General features: G+C 39.6%; 1 long non-coding RNA gene across 1 annotated transcript; it reads left to right on the top strand.

Moving 5' to 3' along the window:
• Window positions 1-9: 9 nt before the first annotated feature.
• LOC308195742 lies at window positions 10-17,801 on the top strand. Its single transcript, XR_013951795.1, has 3 exons — window positions 10-225; window positions 341-407; window positions 15,984-17,801. It is a non-coding gene; the product is annotated as an uncharacterized lncRNA (long non-coding RNA).
• Window positions 17,802-20,463: the final 2,662 nt, after the last annotated feature.

Below are 20,463 nucleotides of genomic sequence, written 5' to 3'. Positions count from 1 at the left end.
CTAGCCAGGTGTTTTCAATTCTAGAATAAAAACTGATCTCCTCAGAGAAAGTAGGGAGCACACTCTCCTTTAATAGAGGTGATCTGTCTTAGGCAGTTGGTTTACTCTTTTTCAACTGTGCCGTTCAGATGGAGAGAGGGAGAGACTCACCTGTTTCTTTCTTCCAATGAGTTTGTTATTTCAGATTTAAAAAAAAAAAAAAAGGCAGTTCTATATTTAAAATAGGTATTCTGCCTGTCTTTGTTCCCCCCCCCCCCCCCCCCCCCCCCCCCGTAGGATACTAGAGTAAAGTTAAAGTATGGATTTTTAGTGTGTCTCATCTTTATTTCAAAAACTTCAGTAACAGACTCCCTCAATAGGCAGTAAGCTGTAATACTGGATATGGCCTGATAACCTGAAGAATATGGGTAAGTGTAATATTTTTAAACGATATTAGACATAGAGGGTCAAATCTTACTTATTTTTTTCTCAGAATTTTGTTCTTTCATACAGAAGTAAGCCTTGAGTGAGTTCCTGTGAGTGCTGGAATTTCATTCACCCACACAGTATTGTTCAAACGTTAATTGCTGTGGGAGACTTCTAATGTATGAGGGGCTGGTAACTGAAGAGTGTGTTTGTATAGCATGTTACAAAGATCTTGGGGGGAGTGAGGAGGACAAGGAAGGTACCTGCATGCTATGGCTGTTTTTCATTGCATTTCCCAGTTCACTTTTTGTTGTTGTTGTTGTTATTTTCTGTGAGTAGAAGTTTAAATCTGTAAGAATACTGCTGCTGAAGAGCTTCTCCAGGTGCTAGTATTGTCCCTCTGGCCTTAGTAACTGTGTGTATTAAAAATGCATAGATTTCCAGCACCTTGATGACAAGAGAAGTGTGATTATCCCAGTTTTAAGGACTGGACTTGTGACACAGCGTGTCTGTGCAGCTTTCCAACAGGACATAGTCTCTGTGTGAAGATCAAAATTAAGTTCACAAGTGCTGGATCCCAGTTCAGCTCTGGCCTGATCTTCCGCTGCATTGGAGATGGAGAAATGGGACCTTTCCTAATCCAGAATGAAGCTTCTTCTCTAGCACAGAAGTGCTGGTTAGTTTTTAACATATGAGCAACAACTATATGAATGCAGTGCAGGATAGATCCTTGGCTGATGTATGTTGGCCTGACTCCACTGAAGTAATATGAAACTATGAAAAGTGTCAGCAGCTGTGGATCTGCTGTGTTGTGTATGCTCACATTCATTGCAAGAAATCATTCTCTCTATGAATGATGAACGAGCTCTTAGAAAAATCTTATTCATTCTAAAGACTGAATCTTTGGTCTCTCAGCTTTCCCCAAGTATTGAACACTGTGGCCCTTACTTCAGCTCTTTGAAGCTGCGCTGGAACATAACCCTTCTTTTCTTTTTTACTTCTTTCCCTTGAACAGCCTCGCTATCAGAGCACTTGAGTGGGCCTCTAGAAATCTGTTCTTGCTACAGGCCCCCTTCAGCCGATACTTTAGACTTTCTAGTTTTAGTAGGCTACAGATTTACAACTGTGGCCTGCTGCATATGGGTGAAGAGACTTAATTTTTCAGTAGCTCCAGTACTACAATGATGCAACCATGACTAATCCTACAAATAACATGTGTGCATGTATATATGTGTGTATTTGTGTTTATATGTGTATATACACATGCTTTGAGTCTCACTCACGCTTGTGTCATGATTTGGGCACATGAAAAGAAAAATAATGATAAAGTGTAATAATTTAGGATTTGGCAGGCTGAAGGGTGCTATCTCTTTGTGCAATCTCACAAAATCATGATGAAGTGTCTAGGCAGGAAAGGGACAATGCCCCGAAGCTTATTTCTCCTGCATGCATGTTTTTTCTTCTCCTCTGTATTTTCCTGTGCTTTTTACCACTGCAAAAATTCTTTTAAATCTTCCTGCCATCAATTGGTGCATATGCCAGTGATTTAATTTAAAGAAGTTCAATTATGCTGAAAACAAGAAATTAATAATGTTCATTAAAGTGATGATTGTTGTTCACATCAAAAAGACTTTTAGCAATATACAGACATATCAATTAAAAGCATGTACTGGTGTATATGCAATAACAAGAAGAGGCCCTTTCTCACAATATAAATATATCCTGACTGTCAATCAAATCTCAAGCATTTCAGTTGAATCTGAAGAAATAAATCCAGTGAAAATTATGAAAGTTTAAACTGTACAAATGATTGCTGAGTCATATGGAGACACATTCACGTGTTGCTCACAGTGGCAGCTCTTGTACTAGATGGGTTCTCCTTTTGTGTTAGGTGCTGCACAAACACTGGGCTCAGTAGTGAAGAGAAATTAGGTGTTAAGGTCTGCCCCATTAGACAAAGGCAGAGGAATCTCAGTGTCAGTGGCAAAAAAGAAAATTCCTTAGTGCAGCTCCAGAGATGAGGGAGGAATAGGAGGCAGAGTTATGGTGAAAGTCTTCCTATAAATGTGATTTTAAAAAAAAATAAAATAAAAAAAATCCAGTAGTTTATCTGAAGTAATCTTCCATTTTTTCACATGGGAAATTTAAGTAAATGAATGGGGGGGTAAAAAACTAACAACAAAAAGCCCACAGTAAAATGCAAACTAAAGCCTGTTAAGGCCAGGATGAGACCTTACTTCTTGGGTCCTAGTTTCTTGCAGTAACTAGATCACACTGCATCCATCAGTGTCATTCATCATGTGTTTTGGTCGTCCCTCTTCTGACCAGTTTATTTGTTCAAAATGATTCATCAGCATAGATTGTCTTGAGTCAGTAGAAATAATATACTCAGTCTACAAAGTTCTCTCTCCCCTAAAAGTCTGCTGTTCCTAATTCCCAGATAAACAGGAAGACCTCCCGTAAACATGATCGTTATATGTTTTTGCATATTTAAGTGGTATCTCTTAGCCTGTGTGATCAATGCCTGGCTTGCTTGCCATTTGTAGAAGCCTGAGTGTTTAAAGAAAAGCCAGTGTTTCTGTACAGTACAAGAAAACAGACATTGTCTATGGATGGCAATTATTCAATTACTCCAAATATTTTTATTATGTTCAATGGCTCTGCTCTTTTACAGCAGATGGTGTCAGCTGCAGGTTGTTTTTTTTCACCATGGATGTTTCTTTATTTTTTTTTTATTTTCCTAAAATCTACTCATTTTCTCCTTAGTGCCTCAGCCACTTTTGCCAAAAAGATTTTTTTTGTTTTTATTCCTTGCAATGGGACATAGAATGGTGTTGAAAGGTATTGTAGCTGGCATAGCCTGCAGGTGCTGTGAAGCTGGGTAGAATACTTCAGCTCTTTCTCACTCTTAATCTTGGCTTACATTCATACTGACTTATTAAAAACAAAATGGAAAAAAACCAACCCACCCAAATATTTCAGCTTGATTTTTATCATGAAAGAGCTTTTGTGCCAAGAAGACACCTGGCTGGTTTCAGAGTGCTGTTTTCTAATATGGCCAGATTTCCAGATTATTTATTTTTCCAAGTGCCATGGCAGTTTTTTGAGGTCTGAACATCAGTTACCTGTCCACAAACAAATCAAAAATATAGAAAGGCTTTCTAGAATCACCCCATCCAGAGATTGTGGTATGCTGACAGAGGGCACAGTTATATCAGCCAGATGAGATTTAGAATTTTCCTGTGTTATTATGACTTCACCTTTTCATCAGCGTACTCCAGGATCTTTATTTTCCTTATATTTCCAGTGTGGTTTCAGACTTCTGCCTAGTGTTTATCAGATCTTGCTTAGTTTATGACCTTGAACACTTGGAGACAAACTCCTGAACTTACTGATTCCAAACCATAGGATTATGGCAGTGATACAAGAAGTCAGGAGCCAACTGGAAATTCAGTTGCAGAAGTGAAATTCAGAACTACCAGTGTACTGTGAGTCCAAAGAGGTGTTTCCAGTGAGAAAGCTTGGAAGCTGTGATACTACCTTGCCAAGAAATGAAGCTGTGGCTGTCAGTTGCTGTTGTTATTGTCTAAAAAATGACAATCGGTGGCACTCAGGAGGTTCTTCCGTGATCTTGCAACAGGAAGTTTTAGTTGTGACCCACTGGAGTAAAAGGGCTATCAAGGATGTACTGAGTGGGCTCTGTGGCAGAATGAAACTGAAATAACTGCTCTTCAGTGTTATGCTTATGAAAGAATGCTTCTGAGGCGGGCTGTAGACTCCTTACTGGTAGTTCCTAGTGAACTCTGGACATATATTGTCTCAGGACTTCATATTTACAACAGCCCTATGGACATACCTACTTGCCCAGGCACACTCTGGCTCTCCAGTCTTCTCTCTTTTGATAACATTGGTCCAAAAAGAAAGCTCTAGAGGCTCTCTACCAGTATTCTGATGTTGCCTACCATAAATTTGTTTGGGATTTGTAGTCTATTTGAGCTCAGACTGAGAGCATTTTTTTTTTTTTTGTAGCCTGGCTCAGTTATGGGAAAATCCAGTAATACAGAATACTCCTCAAGTGCTCAGTCACATACTGTGACTATGTAACCAAGAAGTATGTTTCTATAATATGTAATATAAATGAGGACCTTGGAGTACAACATTCTCTGTACTCTTTTGTTAGTTGTTCTTTTTATACTATGGAAACTTTTTATTTCACAAAGAAATTCACCCTGACCAGAATCAGGTGTCTATTGTCTCTGAACCATTTCATCATATGAGTACAATGTATTTTTTCATTATGCCATCCTAGATAATTTACTGTTTCATCTCAAAGACTAAGCAAGGTTGAGCCTGTGTGGTATCTGGATGAACGCCTTCCAAGAAAAAGTTAGTATCATACAGGAAATAGTGTTGGTGATTCATGACAGAATTATGACTGTTCAGATTTAAAGTACTTCAGAAATAATTACTCTTTTAGATTGTGAAGAGGTGAAAAAGTTGAATCATTCTCTTTACCATGAATCATAAAGTTTTTCTGGTGTCGTGGGTAACTTGTAATTTTTGCTTTTTATTCTTTTTTTTTTTTCTTTTTGTGGGAAACTTCTCTCATGAATCATGCTATGCTGTTCTACAGTTGCCCCTTAGCAGCCTTAATCTACCTGATTCTCTCTCAGGTGTTTGTAAAGTAGAATGCATTTGGTCATAAATCCCTTGGCCTACCACTGCCACCCTTGCTGCCAAGGCAACCAATACATTACACTTCCTCCGTGGCATGGCAGGAGCAGAAGACTACATCATGTAGAACTAACTTACTGCTTAAGTGAGCTGAGTAGTAAAGGCAGATGGCTTTTTAATATGAATCACCTGTGTTGAAGAAAATTTTGCTGTCAAAAAAAAAAAAGGAAAAAGAAGAAAAACTTTATTGAGAAAACTACTTGATAACTCCTAGCAGGAATTGAGGATATGGATCAGGATGGGTAGGATGCTCAGGGAATGAGATTTTAAAATCTAAAAGAAAATCAACTTTGCACTACCAGTTTTCCATTAAGATTATTGTCTCTCATCAGCTTTTATATTTGTGTCAAATGGGAGACATGAAGATGAGAGGCTTACTGACAGTCACAAAGTGAGCCGATGATCAGTGCGCATTATTTTCCTAGTTTCCTGGTTTTGCTGTACTTCTGAAATCTTTTTTTCCTTTTCTGTGTGATTTTAGGAGAAAGATTTTGTTTTTCTGAATTAAAAAATAAACTACATATCCCATTATATGAGTAAGATGCATCTCTACCAGCATAGACCCTCTCCTTGGTCTAGGCTTTGCAAGGCCTGTCACAGCTGTCAAAGCCTTATCATGATCACTTTGTGCTAACAACGACACAAACTGGGCCAAACCGAGACTGATCTCAGAAATAATTTAGCTGAACTTGGATTACAGACTTGCTTGGTCCAATGCATATTTTTTGCCGAAAGAGGCAAAAAGGGGTTTGCCAAAGAGGCAAAATTCAGAGAGGGGTGATGCACCAGATGGTTGTGCTGCCATTCAGAGGCACATCAACAGGCTGGAGAAATATGCCTTCAGGAATCTTGTGATGTTCAACAATAGGAAATGCCAAGTCCTGCAACAGAGGAGGAATAACCACAGGCACCAGTGTATACTGGTGGCTGTCTGTCTGCAAAGCAGCTTGGAAGAAAGGGACCTGAGGGTCCTGATGGAGACAAAGTTGAACGTGAGCCAGCAGTGTGCCTTTGCAGCAAAGAAGGCTAACAGCCTCTTAGTCTGCATGAGGGAGAGCAGTGCCAGCAGGACAAGGGAGGTGATGCTTTCCCTCTACTCAGCAGTGCTGAGACCCTACCTGGGGTGTTGTAACAGGGATCCCAGCACTGGACACAAGAGAAGCATGGACCTACTAGAGTGAGTCCAGTGAGGGACCATGAAGTTGATTAGGGTACTGGAGCATCTCATATGAGGACAGGCTGAGAGAGCTGGACTGTTCACCCTGCAGAGGAGAAGGCTCAGGGGGTTCATGTATAATATCTGAGGGGGGAGGGGGGGATAAAGACGATGAGGCCAGACTCTTACTGGTGTTGCCCAGTGGTGAGACAATAGGAACAAGCAAACACTGGAAAGTACATTTTAGCAGAATAGCGGGGAAAAAAAAAAGCTGCTTAACTGGGAAGGTGGTCAGATACCAGAACAGGTTGCACTGAGAGGTTATGGAGTCTCCATCACGGAGATACTCAAAATCTGAATGGATAATGCCCTACTCTAGCTGACCCTGATTTGAGCAGGGGGCCTTGGACCTCTGAAGGTCTTGGTTAACCTCCACCACTCTTTGATTCTGCATAGCTCTCTATAGGTAACTGAACTGTCTAAGCACAGTGGGGAAAGCTAACTGCCATACTTTGCATTCCTCAGCAAAACTAAGGTCAGTGGAGTGACCTTTTGAGAAGAAAATGTAGAGATTGAAAACCTTTTGAGCTCTAGAAGTTGTTGGTTTGTCAAATCCTCTCCATGAGAGAAGCGGCAGAAGTCACATACCTTGAAACTTCTACCAGTTGAGACTATCTCTTCAGAATAATTGTAGAGATCAAGCCTCTTTTGGCATAAAGGTGGACTGCACAGGTCTCTGCCTGTGGAGGCAAATATCTGTGATTCAGATATTGCAACACAAAGGGACACGTTACTAAAGCAGTATATTACATGCATTATATGGAAGTAATAGTATATGACAGTAACTCAAAAATGCAGTTTAAATTTACTAGAAAAAAAATTCGTCAAGAGGAGGTGACTCACTTTGTAATGTTGTTACCTGGAACAGTTTGAGCTGACCCTCTTATGTTCTAGAGCATTTGAGGGATTTATCTGCATAATGCAAGTGGATGTCCTGGTTTGGTTGGAATAGATTTAATTTTCTTCATGGTAGCTTGTATATTAAGAATTTGTAAGGAAAATAGTGCTGATAACATAGAGATGATTTAGTTGCTGCTGAGTGGTGCTTACACAGAGTCAGGGACTTCTCTGTTTCTCAAGCTGCCTGCTAGTGAATAGGCTGGGGGTGCACAAGAAGCTGGGAGGGAACACAGTCAGGAGAGCTAACCCAAGGTGACCAAAAGAATATATGCTGTACCATATGACATCGTGCTTAAACATAAAACTGAGGGGAGCTGCCTGGAGGGCTGCAGCTGGGCATTGGTCAATTTGTGGCAAGCAATTGTTCTGCATCACTCCTACCCCCCTCTGCCCTCTTCTGTTGTGTGTGTGTGTGTTCTCCCCCTATCCCCCATTCTTATTAAACTGTCTTTATTTCAACCCATGAGTATTTTAACCTTTGCCCTTCCAATTCTCTTCCCCCCATCCAGCTGGGGCTGGGAGGTGGAGTGAGCAAATGAGTGGCGGTGCAGTGCTTAGCTGCTTACCAGGGTTAAACCACAACCAGTGGGCACAGGAGAGTGAAATGCATGAAGCCAAGTTTGTTAGTCTAGCTGTGCTCTTCTGGAACGCTTATCAGTTCCTTACATATTTTTGTCTGTCTACAGAACCTGAAATTGGAGGTTTGTTGGTTTTGTTGTTCATACCTTCAAATATGTCTAAAACCTTTAGAGAAAGCTGGGACAGCAATGCCTTCCCAGCATACTGTGTGAATTCACCCAGCTACTGCAGCAGAAAAGGCATGGGCCTCGGATTTTACCAGGAAAAGTGTATTTCTGCTTGCCTGCTGAAATAAAGAATTAGTTTTTATTGCATGGCCCCTCATTAATTTTTAATTAGTTGCTAGTTGGTTCCTTAACTCAATTCACTCTAATTAATTGATGTGATAAGATAGAATACCCTAATAGTTCTTGCTTACACACTTATTAATACAAATGAGTGGAATCAACATCATGCACCTGTTCTTGGTAATCTGTGCACATACTAGTGAATTATCACTGCCTCTCAGAAATAACATCCATAGTGATGTTTTGTTATTCCTTAATGCTGGCTGATAGAAGCTCATGTTATCACATTGCATAGGATGCTTTGGAAAATAGTCACTCACTGTGACTGTGAACTATGGCTGAACTTCATACATCCAGAAGACATAGCTTTAATTTACTCGCTACCCCGAAAACATTTATCTAAATTCATGGCCTGAAATGCTGTAATTGGAAAGTGTCTTAGAAATATCAATATATTAAATATCACTAAGTTACAAAGCCAGAAAGCATAAAGTACATGAGCATCTTCCATTTTGCCCTTTTCTCACTCCCATTCTTTTTCTTGTTTTTTTTTTTTTTAAAAAAAAAAAAAAGAAAGAAAAAAGATAAAAATATTTATCTTGTTTAAAACTTGTTTTCCAGAGCTTGAGCTTTGGCCCTCCAAAAATACTGTGTTAATGCTCAAGCTCAGAGTTGTGGCATTTTGCATGTGCTGGAATAGGCAAAACTGACATCCTGAGTGGTAGATTCTTATTTAGGCTGTGGACATTTGGAAACTACTCCTAAATGTACATAGATGAACTCTTCACATATAATGTTTTGCGTTGGAAGGGACTTTAAATACCATCTAATTCCAACCCCCCTGCCATGGGCAGGGACATCTTCCACCAGATCAGGTTGCCCAGGGCCCTATCTAACCTGGCCTTGAACACCTCCAGGGATGGGGCATCTACAGCTTCTCTGGGCAACCTGTTCCAGGGCTTCACCACCCTCTGAGTGTAGAATTTTCTTTTAATATCTAATCCTACCTACTTTCTTTTAGTTTAAAACTGTTACTCCTTGTCCTATCACTACAATCCCTGACAAAGAGTCCCTCCCCAGCTTTTGTGTAGGCCCTCTTTAGATACCGCAAGGCTGCTATAAGGTCTCCCTGGAGCCTTCTGTTCCTTAGGCTGAACAACTCGAACTCTCTCAGCCTCTGTTCACAGGAGAGGTGTTCCAGCCCTCTGGTTATCCTTGTGGCCCTCCTCTAGGCTCACTTCAACAAGTTCATGTCTTCCTTAAGCTGTGGGCCCCAGAGCTGAATGAAGTACTCTGGGTGGGGCTTGTGAGAGCAGAGTAGAGGGGGAGAATCCCCTCCCTTGACCTGCTGGTCACATTTCTTTTGATGCAAGTGCACATTGCTAGCTCGTGTCGAGCTCTTCATCCACCAGTACCCCCCAAGTCCTTCTCCTCAGGGCTGCTCTGAGTCCATTCTCCACCCAGTCTGTGTTTGTCCTTAAGAGTGCTTGACTCATATGCAGGACCTTGTACTTAGCCTTGTTGAAGTGTATGAGGTTCACACAGGCCCAGCTCTCAAGCCTGTCAAGGTTCCTCTGGATGGCATCCCTTCCCTCCAGTGTGTCAACTGTACCACACAGCTTGGTGTCATCCACAAAATTCCTGAGGGTGCACTCAATGCCACTGTGATTGTCACCAACCAAAGTGTTAAATGATACTGGTCCCAACACAGACCCCTGAGGGATACCGCTTCCCAATGGTCTTTACCTGGGCATTGTGTCATTGACTGCAACTTTTATCCACCTTATCCGCCAAGTGGTCAGTCCATCAATTCCATGTCTCTTCAATTTAGAGACAAGGATGTTGTGCAGGATAGTATCAAATGCTTTACACAGGGCTGGGTAGATGTCAGTTGCTCCAAATCCTCTCACCCAGTTTTACCCAAATTCATAAATTACATATCTTGGCTTCCAAAGTAATCTGGAATTGCTGATTATTTCTGGTGCAACTGTTCCTCTATTGTTATGTGTTGTCCCTCTGATTTATACTTTACCCTTTTCTCCTGTACCTCCTCCTACAAAGAACATACACAAGTGGAACACTTCCCTGTCTTTTCTATTGAGAAGTTTATAAGGACTTTGATGCAAGTAGCAGTGCCTTTTTCATTCTCATACAAATCTGCTGAGAGTGACCAGAAATCAGGACTTCATTGGTCTTACACACTTACAGACTGCCTGCTGTAGGCATGTTATGGTCTCAGGGAGTGACCTCTGGGAGCAGGATATGAAGAAGCGCATACTGCTGAAACAGAAAGGATGTTTTATATAAATTTAGTTAAAATGTTTATGGAATGGATTGCTGAAAGTTGTTAGGAGGACCAATGGATTTCCATAGCCAGAGGGATATTTTCCTGCTCTCAGCAGAGATAGCAGTGACTGGCTGGGCTTAATATTGCACTGAATGGATCAATTATGTACAAAATTATTTTTGCAGTGTAAAAATGTTGGGGGGGTGTTAATGTTATAAGGATCAAAATTTAGTATGCTCAAAAATGAAAAGCAAAATCGAGAGATGTATCACAAGTACATGTAGACCTCTTAGGATGAAGAAAGTGAGTCAGAAGAGAGAAGGATAGAAAGTCTTAGGGGAAGAGAGGCTGAAAATTTGTACGTCAGGTTGTATGGCATTTAGCCGTGAGAAGAAGCTGAAGGAAATGCTTGCTTGCTGCATGTGGCCTCGACATTTTGGCCGGTATAACAGGGAGAACAGCAGCTGCAACTGGTGTGCAACTGTCACTCTAGAGGAGCAGCTCCTACCAGATGTGAGCAAAGTAGAAAAAACCAAACAAGTAGAATGAGGATGTGAAAGTCAGTTGGTGCAGTGTATGGTGTTTCAGCCCTTTTACTGGCAATCTCCTTCTTATAAGGAGCAAAACAGGCCTCTGATAGGAACTGCAGCATTTTTCTCTATGACAGATGGCAGGAGTGCTGAGATCAAGCCTTGTTCTTAGAAATATAAAGGTGTGGTTTTGCACAAAAAAAAATAAATATTTTTTCATTTTATAGCTATGATAGATATGAGGACCACAGCTCACTTGTGAAATGGAACAACTCAAGATAAACAAAGGCTTTCTTAGAAAGCATATAAAAATTTCTAAGGGACTGCTCCTGGTGAAGTCAGAGAGACTTTTTCCCTGGTATGTAGAAAGGCTGAAATCTTAGAATAAAGAAAAAAGGAAAAAAAAAAGTGGGGACAAATCGTTGTAGGATTTGGTCTTACAGCTTTTACTCATGCAAGTAGCTTCACTGATTTCCAAAAGCTTATTCCATGTAGTTAAGCATTGTTTTTCCCAAAGCTTAGGTTGCAGTGTTAGTTTCTTAATCATTTTCAAATATAAAGGTATTTGGAGCCAGATCTTTCTGCTGTTGAGGTAATGAACAGCACTTCTTACTTATTTCAAGGGTCCTTTAATCTTTTCAAGGCCTTTTTAATTAAAATGAACTATTTAGTATTTGTACAGCACGTTGAAAGTACACAGCTGCGTAAGAGCTAAGAGCTGTTGTTATTCACCTCATTATTATCTTTTACATTTCCTATAAAACTAGCTATGACTTAGCAGCTAAGCTCCTCAGTTCTCAAGGAAAATAGACATTAGAAAATGCTTTGACATTTTTTAGTAAGCCACAGTAAATTAATACTGCTGATGATTACAACAGTGATGATATTGTATGAGTACCAACTGAATCAATATACACCATTGAGTTGCCATGCCGAACTGGATCATGATCCTGTTGTTTGCAAGCATGGGCACATAAAAATGATCTGTTCTCTTTACACTCACAAACGTTACGCACCATGCATGTAAACTGATACACCCTTGGAAAATGATAACCTCATACCATACCAATGCTGGTGTCAATTGTCATAAGTATATAGGCAAGTTGACAGTCAAAAGTGGAAGGTCCTTCCTGTCAGATACTTCCATTATCCCTGTGCATATGTGTTTCAAGGATGGAGCACTTCACATAACACTGTTATAGTAAATTGATCTATGTACAAATGCAAGATGCCAGTCGTATTTGAAAAGCAATTTGAAGTTTTTATGCTGGAGTGAAGAATCCTTGCTTAAAATCAGGTGTGTGTATACTTCAGTATTTCGGAAGGTATTTTGAGGGGGTTCTAGAAAAATTATCTGATTTTGTTTAAAGTAGGTGCAAGTTTAACTTCTTTTCTGTGAAATTAGAGTTCTGCTAGTTTCTGAAAATACACTCTGCCAAATTTCCTCTAGTATAGGTATAGTAGTAAGTATAAAAGTGTAACTCTAAATGTGTCTATAAATCTATCTTTTTATGATTGTATATACATACACTGTCTCGATGTTTTGATTTAAAAGAGTTTTATATAAGCAAATAATTTGAATTAATAATAAAAGCGGGATCAGATGATAGTGGCAGTGGAAATTGTATACCCCTAAAGTAAATGCTGCGCAACATTATGTAAGCTACCACAATACTTGCCTAACTCTTAGTCATCTTTTGGTTTGGTTGTACCAGAAGGAATTTCTTTCATTATTTATTACGTGGCATACTGGGCAGTACAATACTTTAGCTCTCAGAGTTTTTTAAAAAAAATACATTGCAACGGATTGGATATAGTCTTTTTTTTTTCTTGATTTAACAATGTTAGTCCTACCTGTACGCTGTGAAGATGAGGGCCCTTTATTCACTTGTAATAAAACTTCGTAAAGAAAATCACATAAAATCTTGATAAGTTTCTTGGTACTTTGAGCATAAAGGAATAATAGACTGCTGCCTAGATAACTCACAAGAAATAGCACAAGATATTCCTATAATCAAACCTCACAGATGAATGGCATTAATTTGCATCTTGGCTGTGTTATTCTTATTACTGTTGTTAGTAATATTTTACTTATACAGAATCTTTACTCTGAAAATATTAAAAAAAAAAACTTTAAAAAGTTCACTTAAGTTTCATGAAAACGTGTGTTTGCTTTAACTCTTTAGGTAAATATATGTATGGATCTTACATGTATATATGTATATGGAAGCCTTGGCAGAGATTTTCAGTGGCTTATTTAAAAGCACACAGCAAGTTGCTTGTTGAATGGGGACAGGTTTTTTGACTCTTAATCTACTATTCTGTCTAAACTCACTTATTTCCACCTCCAACAGGATTCTTATGATATAAAGGGAATTATATTTATCTTTCTGAATCTCTGTTTCCTTTCATATGCCTGTTAAAATTTTGTTAGGAGAAAATGAAGACTAATGTTCTTGGGTACGTGCTCACTGCTGTTATTGAAATGGCCTGTCATACTGAATGTCTGAACAAGCAGCTTTCATCATCTATAATGACTCTACCTTTCCCAAGAGGAGGCTAGTTGCTTGGAAATTTTTTGCTTCTTAAGGTTAGGAAGTTGGCATAATTGAGCAAACAAGTATTTAGGCAACTTTAAACAGCAAACCGTACCTATTCAGAGCAAAGGACATGATGAAGTGAAAAAAACAACAAAAAGCCCAACACCTAAACCCTGTACCCATGCTAAACTTCTCTTTAAGACAAAGTTGTGGTTTTTTTTTTGTTGTTTGTTTCTTAGTTATGCTCATTGGATTATCCTACTTTATATGCTTGCTTTTCTGGGCTACTTTAATATTAAATTATTAAGATCTTTATTTTTTTTCCCTGTCTTTGACCAACACTGATTGTGGCAGCATCAATGGAATAAAGACCCAATGATCAAACATATTATTTTTCTACTTGTTTCTGGTTTAAACGATTCTTAGACTTAATAAGATGTGTAGAGAGGTTGATGGAGATAAAACAACTATAGAACCCCAAATTCAAGTCCTTGCTGCTATATGACTGTGCGAATTGCTGAGTTCCTCTGGGATTCCACCCCTTTCTCCGATTCTTTCCTTTAGTCTTTTCTATTTAAATTGAAACCCTTCAAGGCAGGGATAGTCAATAATATCTACTAACACAACACTTAGTACAGTTTATTATATAATCTAAACACCATATTTACTATTTTAATGCACAGACCATAAAGGGCATGAATCATGATCCTAACTGGGAACTGTGGGAGGAAATAGATGGAACAGGTTGTTGGATAGTGCAGATTGTCACACAGTTCTGACCACGCAGAAATTGAACACCGAAAGAACTGCACTTCTACAAGGCTTCCTAGATCTAAATAATTTCTAAGTAACATAGGGTAATGGGGTTAAAATCAATTTAAAATGCCTCAGTCAGAATGAAGAAGTTAAATTTCACTGACTCAAAGCAAAGGTGTGAATAAAGCTACAATCTCAATGAGCTTGAAACATGTGCCAGGAGAGCAGAAGACAAACTATGCTTATATCTCACAGTACACAATTCTATTGTTCATATTTTTCAGTTAGTATCCCCTGTAGCACCATATTATCTATGGAAATACAGCTCAGAAATGTGAGGAGTACTGAGAAATGTGATGAGTGTTCCATGTAAAAATGAAATATTATTGAAAAGAAAGGAATATTTTTAGAGCAATGACTGATTTCAAATATTTTCCTCAATTTCATGTCACCAGAGGTCTGGAAAGCACTCTAAGAAAAAAAAAAAGCACATAACTTTGTACATATTTGACATCTCACTATGGGAAACACTGAATGCTTCTTGCATTATCATCTAGATTGTTTTAGGATGATAGAATTATCTGTTTATAATACAGTAAAGAAAACGTTCTGTGTAGGCAGTTCTTCCAACTGAAGGAAAATGAGGGTGGTTGGGTGGGGGTACAGAGGAGAGACCATGACCAGATGTTCTGAGCAACTTAGGAAAAAGCTAGAGTCCTGGGGCTAGGGCAGACTTTGAACAATATTGTGCAAATATGTCCCATGTATGTTTAACAGTTTTTAATAAAAATGTGGGAAACTGAATGAGTTAATTAAAGAAACAACAGCCTTTAAATGTCCTGAAAGGAAACATAAAAGTAGTTTACAAGGAGCTTTGGACCACTGTAAAATGGTTTAATTCAAAGATCTGTAGTTTCTGTCATGAACACTGAAAATGTTCAAGTGAAAAATGAAGCCTTGGACTTCTGTCTTTGATATAAGTTGTTCCTTGTCCTTAATTAGGAAAGTGAAGCACCTATGAACTCCTTACTGCCTCAGCTGAGAAGGTCTAGGTATTTGGTCCCAAGGATGCAAAGACAAATATTTCATCTGCAAACTCATGATTTTTAAATGGAATGAAAATGACAATACTGGAGTATCAGACAAAACAGACACAAAGCTAGGCTGGAAATTTGAATCCTATTCAAAGAAACAAGCAAACAAAACCCACAAAACCAACCAACCAAAAAAAAAAGTTTGAATTGTATTTAGCTGAGACACAGCTGAAAATGAGGCCCTGGTGAAAATGCTCATGGCTATCAACTGTGATAGTCATTCCACCACATTCCTGCCTGGCAAGACTGGTGTGTGTGTGTGAAATGGACAAAGGGGTGTGTAAGGGTGCTAGGGTGGTAGTTTATTTATTGCTTACATTTATAGTATTGACCAGGTCAAACTGACAATAAACCACACTGTCTATATGTTTTTAAGCCAGCAAGTTTAGTTAATTATTTTTACTGGTATGTTAAGCTGAAGAAAAAGATGGAGATAATGCCACTTCAATATCAAATTCTGAACAGGATGAAGATAAAATAACAGATTTCTAATGACTTCCACTTCAGAACCCACCACTTCCTGGATTTTGATTAATACTCAGAGCATCTGGTTTCTAAATTTACACACCTAAGTTGCTCCTCTTGAAAAGGAGCTGTCTTCTGAGAAAGGCAAACTGCTGCTATTGTAAAGCTTTTGATTTTTTGTGTGTTCCAGACAGCCCAGCATGTGGAATATTCCATTCCCTCCTGAAGCAAATCAATTTTTATGTTAGACCTTCCATAAGGAGGTACTGTGACCACCTTATTCTACTGGCTGGTTATCTTTTGATATAGATTGGCGTCCTCTGATCTCAATACAAATAAGACCTGAACTTTCTAATTTTCTTGGTTTGGGAAGAAAGGGTTAGAGGTTGGAGAACGGTATTCAAGTTCAAGAAAATAAGATTCTTGGCAATTTCTGTTTCTGACTGAACTGGAAATATAAGAAGAACCTTTATTATGGTATTTCAACATTTCTGCCTCCACTCCTGCACAGAAAATTATCCATGGAGGGTGGAACTTTAAAATGCCTCAGGATATGAAAGAGGGAGATGGAAAACTTGAGCTGTGTATAGCTATCATCAGCAACTGAAGTTCACATACAAATGTGGGACGAGAATGACAGGAGCACACACCTGATTTAGTTCTCCTGAAACACACTGGATTAGGAGGAGCTCTCCAGAGGAACACAGTGAAGAAGAGTGTCAATAGCTTGCCAGGAAAGAGGGAAATGGCCCCTTCTCAGCTGAGAATGCTGGGGCTGGAGGACTTTTCTAGAACTGAGTTTACCCTAAATTGGTTAGAAAACTGATTAGAAAGCCCTACAGAGATGTTACTAAAATTGTAGACTCTGGTGCTTCAGATGGCTAGGAATACATTATCACCATAATTTATGGAGAACCATATGAGACCCTCCTATACATATCCTTCAGCTGGAGAGTCACATGAGTGGAAGACTTCCAATCCTAGTCCCAGCATCTCTCAGGAGTTTGGGAGGTGATTTACAGAATCTTCAAGGAGATGAAGTTGTTCTGTTCTCATGTTCAATACATTTGAAGTCCTTTTTCTTCCTCTTGTGCAATGATCAGAGTGTTTGTGCTGATTGATTTCGCTTGTGACGAAGTCTTCTGATTGTTCTTATTCATAAATTAGCTTTCCTGTTTTTCTTAAGAGGAACTACCTTATCTTTTAGTGTGGGTAGGGTGTTTTGTTTTGTTCCAAAATTAAGTCTGACTCAGCCAGGTGTGTTTTAGCATCAGGTTTGTTCACTGTAGTTTATTGAAACAGGGAGATTATTTTTGTTTTGCATAGAAATTTGGGGTTCATTAGCCAAGGGATGCGGGGAATTTTTCAGGCCTCAAAGTTGTCACTATTACACACCCACACCCACGAGTCAATTATTTCACTTTGCTGTCATACAGTGAATGCAGGCTCTCAGAAGGTGCCAGACTGACAGCTTTGAAGTCTACAGAACAGGTTTCGCAGAGGCATCAGCAGTCCCAGTTCTCGTGCACTTCTGTCTTTTTGAACCATAGTGGTTTGACAGCCAGAGTTATACCCAGAATCTGTGTATAGCTTACAATTTCTTAAGATACTCTGTTCTTTCCTTATCCAGAGGTATCCAGTTATAAAGCATTTTTCGTCCTTAATTCACTTGAATACTGTCTTAGTCTGGGATCTCTTGGATGGAATGACTTCCATTTGTAGTGCTGCCTTGTGGACTGAGCAGGCAGTGAGACTGGCTTCCTTTTCCTGCTCCGAGGGCTTCCCTCCAAATTGTCACGGTGAGCTGCTCTGTGTGGGTAGTTTGCATTCTCACTACCTGTACTCAGTCCCACTTCAGATAAGCTAGAGGCATCGGGTCTTCTGGGCTGTTATATCAGCACCTTTTTTAAACCCGCAGTTATGTGGCAAAATGGCAGTGGCAGAATAACCCAAATAAAACAAAACCAAGGCTGATAAAAAAGATAAATAAATTAGGCAGTAGAGATATGTTTAGTGCACTCACCTTTTGAAGGCTGGTAAATGGATTGCTGTGGAGAACAGAGGCAGCTTTAAGCAGGCAGAATGGGGCTGGGTGCCAGCGGGATGAACGTTGTTCCATTCCGACGTAGTGCTGCAGCCGGGAGTGATGGAGAAAGGCAGGGCCTGGTTATTCCACACCATGGGTAATCCGTCCAGGTATCACTGTGGCTTGCTTGTAAAATTTTATTTTTAATTGGAGACATTATTTCTTTAAGAAAATACTTTGCTGATCCTAATAAAAAAAAAATAGATACTCAGTCAATCAACACCCCAAGGCATTTTAAGTGAGGGAATTGTTGCTGAGACATGGGAGATTTTTCTTTTTTGGCAAAGGAGAAAATGCAGTTTTATAAGAGGGACAAATTCTTGTTTAGCTGTAATAAATTTTGCCCAGGGCCAGGGAGGCAAAGATATGGCTAAGCTAAACTATCTCCTCCCCATCTCAAGCCATATCACTCTGCAGCTGCACAATTCTCCAGTGATAAGCTCATGGACACACTAACTAGCCCTCAAACAAAAAGCTTCATTCTTTGATTTTGGCAGGGAAAGCAGTGGGAAGCAGCAAGACAGGCACACAGGTTATGTGGAATCCTTTGGGATGATTTCTCCCATGAACCTCCTGGGAGCAGGACTGGAGCAGCAGCCTTTTGCTTGCCTGTCACGACGTACCCTTTTACAGCTGTGCAGCAAAGAGTAACTGCATTCAAAATGGTCTTGTTTAGGCCAAGAAAAAAAGAATGAGTAATTAAAATATCAGTATACTCTGCTTGTTCTGGGGTTTAGGGTCTTGCATTTAAGTACCTAGATATGGCAGGACTGAGTTCTGTGGAATCTTAAACAGGGAGTTCAGCCATAAACACATGAAGACCTACACAACCAAGTGAAAACTGTTAAATACACCATCTGAGATGCAGAAAGTTCATGTAGTTCTTGTATAAAATGAGATCAGAGAAAGTGGCCTGAGCAGGAGTAACTCCACCTCAGATTTCCTGTGTCCAGGCACAGTTATCAAGAGAGTCGCAGTAAACAAACTTACTAGCTGCCTGTGTCCTAATCTTCACGCTACTGTGGTTGAAACTGGGAAGAAACATGAAGCTATGCATGGATATGGTTTTGATGGCACTGATTTCTATAAACATTACAGAATATGAACATCTATACCGATACTGTTGACTTTAGCCACATACAAGGTCTAGTAACAGTGAATGCTTTGATGTTGTTGGCTTTACTCATTCCACCTTGACAAATTATGGATGATATGTTTAATTTCCCATTACTGAACCTGACTGCTCCTTAGATTACGGGAGGACTTGTATTTTCTTTTGCTGATGGAGAACTGAGGTACATTGTAGGGCTGTGCCCAAATAATATAGGAAGGTATGGCAGAGCAGGTAACTGAAAGAATCTTTAAATGAAACCTATCTCAGTTCTTCCATGCATTATCTTTATCCCTGCCTAATTCTTCCTCACATATCAAATGCATCCAGTTTTCCTTCAAGAGAGCAAAAGTTCTCTCAATGCTTCTAGATCTGAAAGATCTAGCATTTCTTCCTTCCTTTGAGAAGGTCTGCAGGGAAATAGCAAGAGACTGTTGACTTCACCATTGAGTGTGTGCTGCAGATAACCTCTTGTACTTGTCTTTCAAAAAAGATGCAAAGTGGTCTACCCTGTATTTTTGGTGTCTGAGAGAAATAAGCACGGTGATGAGTTGTTTCAGCTTAGAAGGAGAGGAGTGATAACAATTATAAAAAGCAGGGATTAAGGTTTCATTCTCTGTTGAGGGCTGCCGTATTCCATCAAGCTGAGAAGCAGTGCTTGTGTCTGGCAGGGACGGACTGCTTCTGAAGACAGCAGTGGCAAAAAAGTGTCTTTTTGCATCTTTATTTAGTCAAAAATCTGCCTTACAGGCAAGGAAGGTTGACAGAATAAATATGAAATAGCACCTCACACTAGTGCTCCACGAGCTTCCTGCTCAGCTTCCAATGCACTTCAAAGCTCCATAGCTGTCTGGTCTCCAGCTGTCTTACAAACAACCTCTTCACCCACGAAGCACTCTGCGGGTAGGGGCAGTTGTTTCACAGGAACCCAGAATACATTGTGTTCCCAGCATAGGTTCTTGCCTGACTTTACCTCTAGGGAACAGGAAGAGCCTGAGCTGGACTGTCCTCAGTGCTGTTTGCAAACTGTTCTCAGAAACAATGGCTGATGATTCATCTGGCATCATCATCAACAATCCCCAAGCCTGCCTTTTAACAAACCTTCCCAAAATAAAGAAAGGAGACCTTCACAGACAGGATCATGTATGTTTTAGTGGTGGATCTACAGAAGAATAATCGAGGTTTATGAGTGCTTGTAATCAAGTGATTACGTATGCTTGCCTGAGGTCAGACAGTAAGCTAGTTTAGCAGCTCAGGGGACCCTTGTTCCTGTGTTGTACTCACATGACAAGAGCACACTGACTCATCCATGTGTTTGGGGATATATAAATGACTGCTTATAACATGTTTTTGCAAGTTTTAGTAATAAAGCCAAATCTGTGAGGTTGCAGTCCTATCTATGGCAACAGAACATAGTCATCACCAACATTTTGACTTAAAAGTTGTTATAGTTTGAGAAAGAAACTCAATTCC

Source organism: Anser brachyrhynchus, assembly GCF_964034855.1.
Source record: "Anser brachyrhynchus genome assembly, chromosome: 5".
Classification (NCBI taxonomy): Eukaryota; Metazoa; Chordata; class Aves; order Anseriformes; family Anatidae; genus Anser; species Anser brachyrhynchus.
Note: the sequence above shows the minus strand (reverse complement) of the source record. Positions and strands in the feature narration are given on the sequence as shown.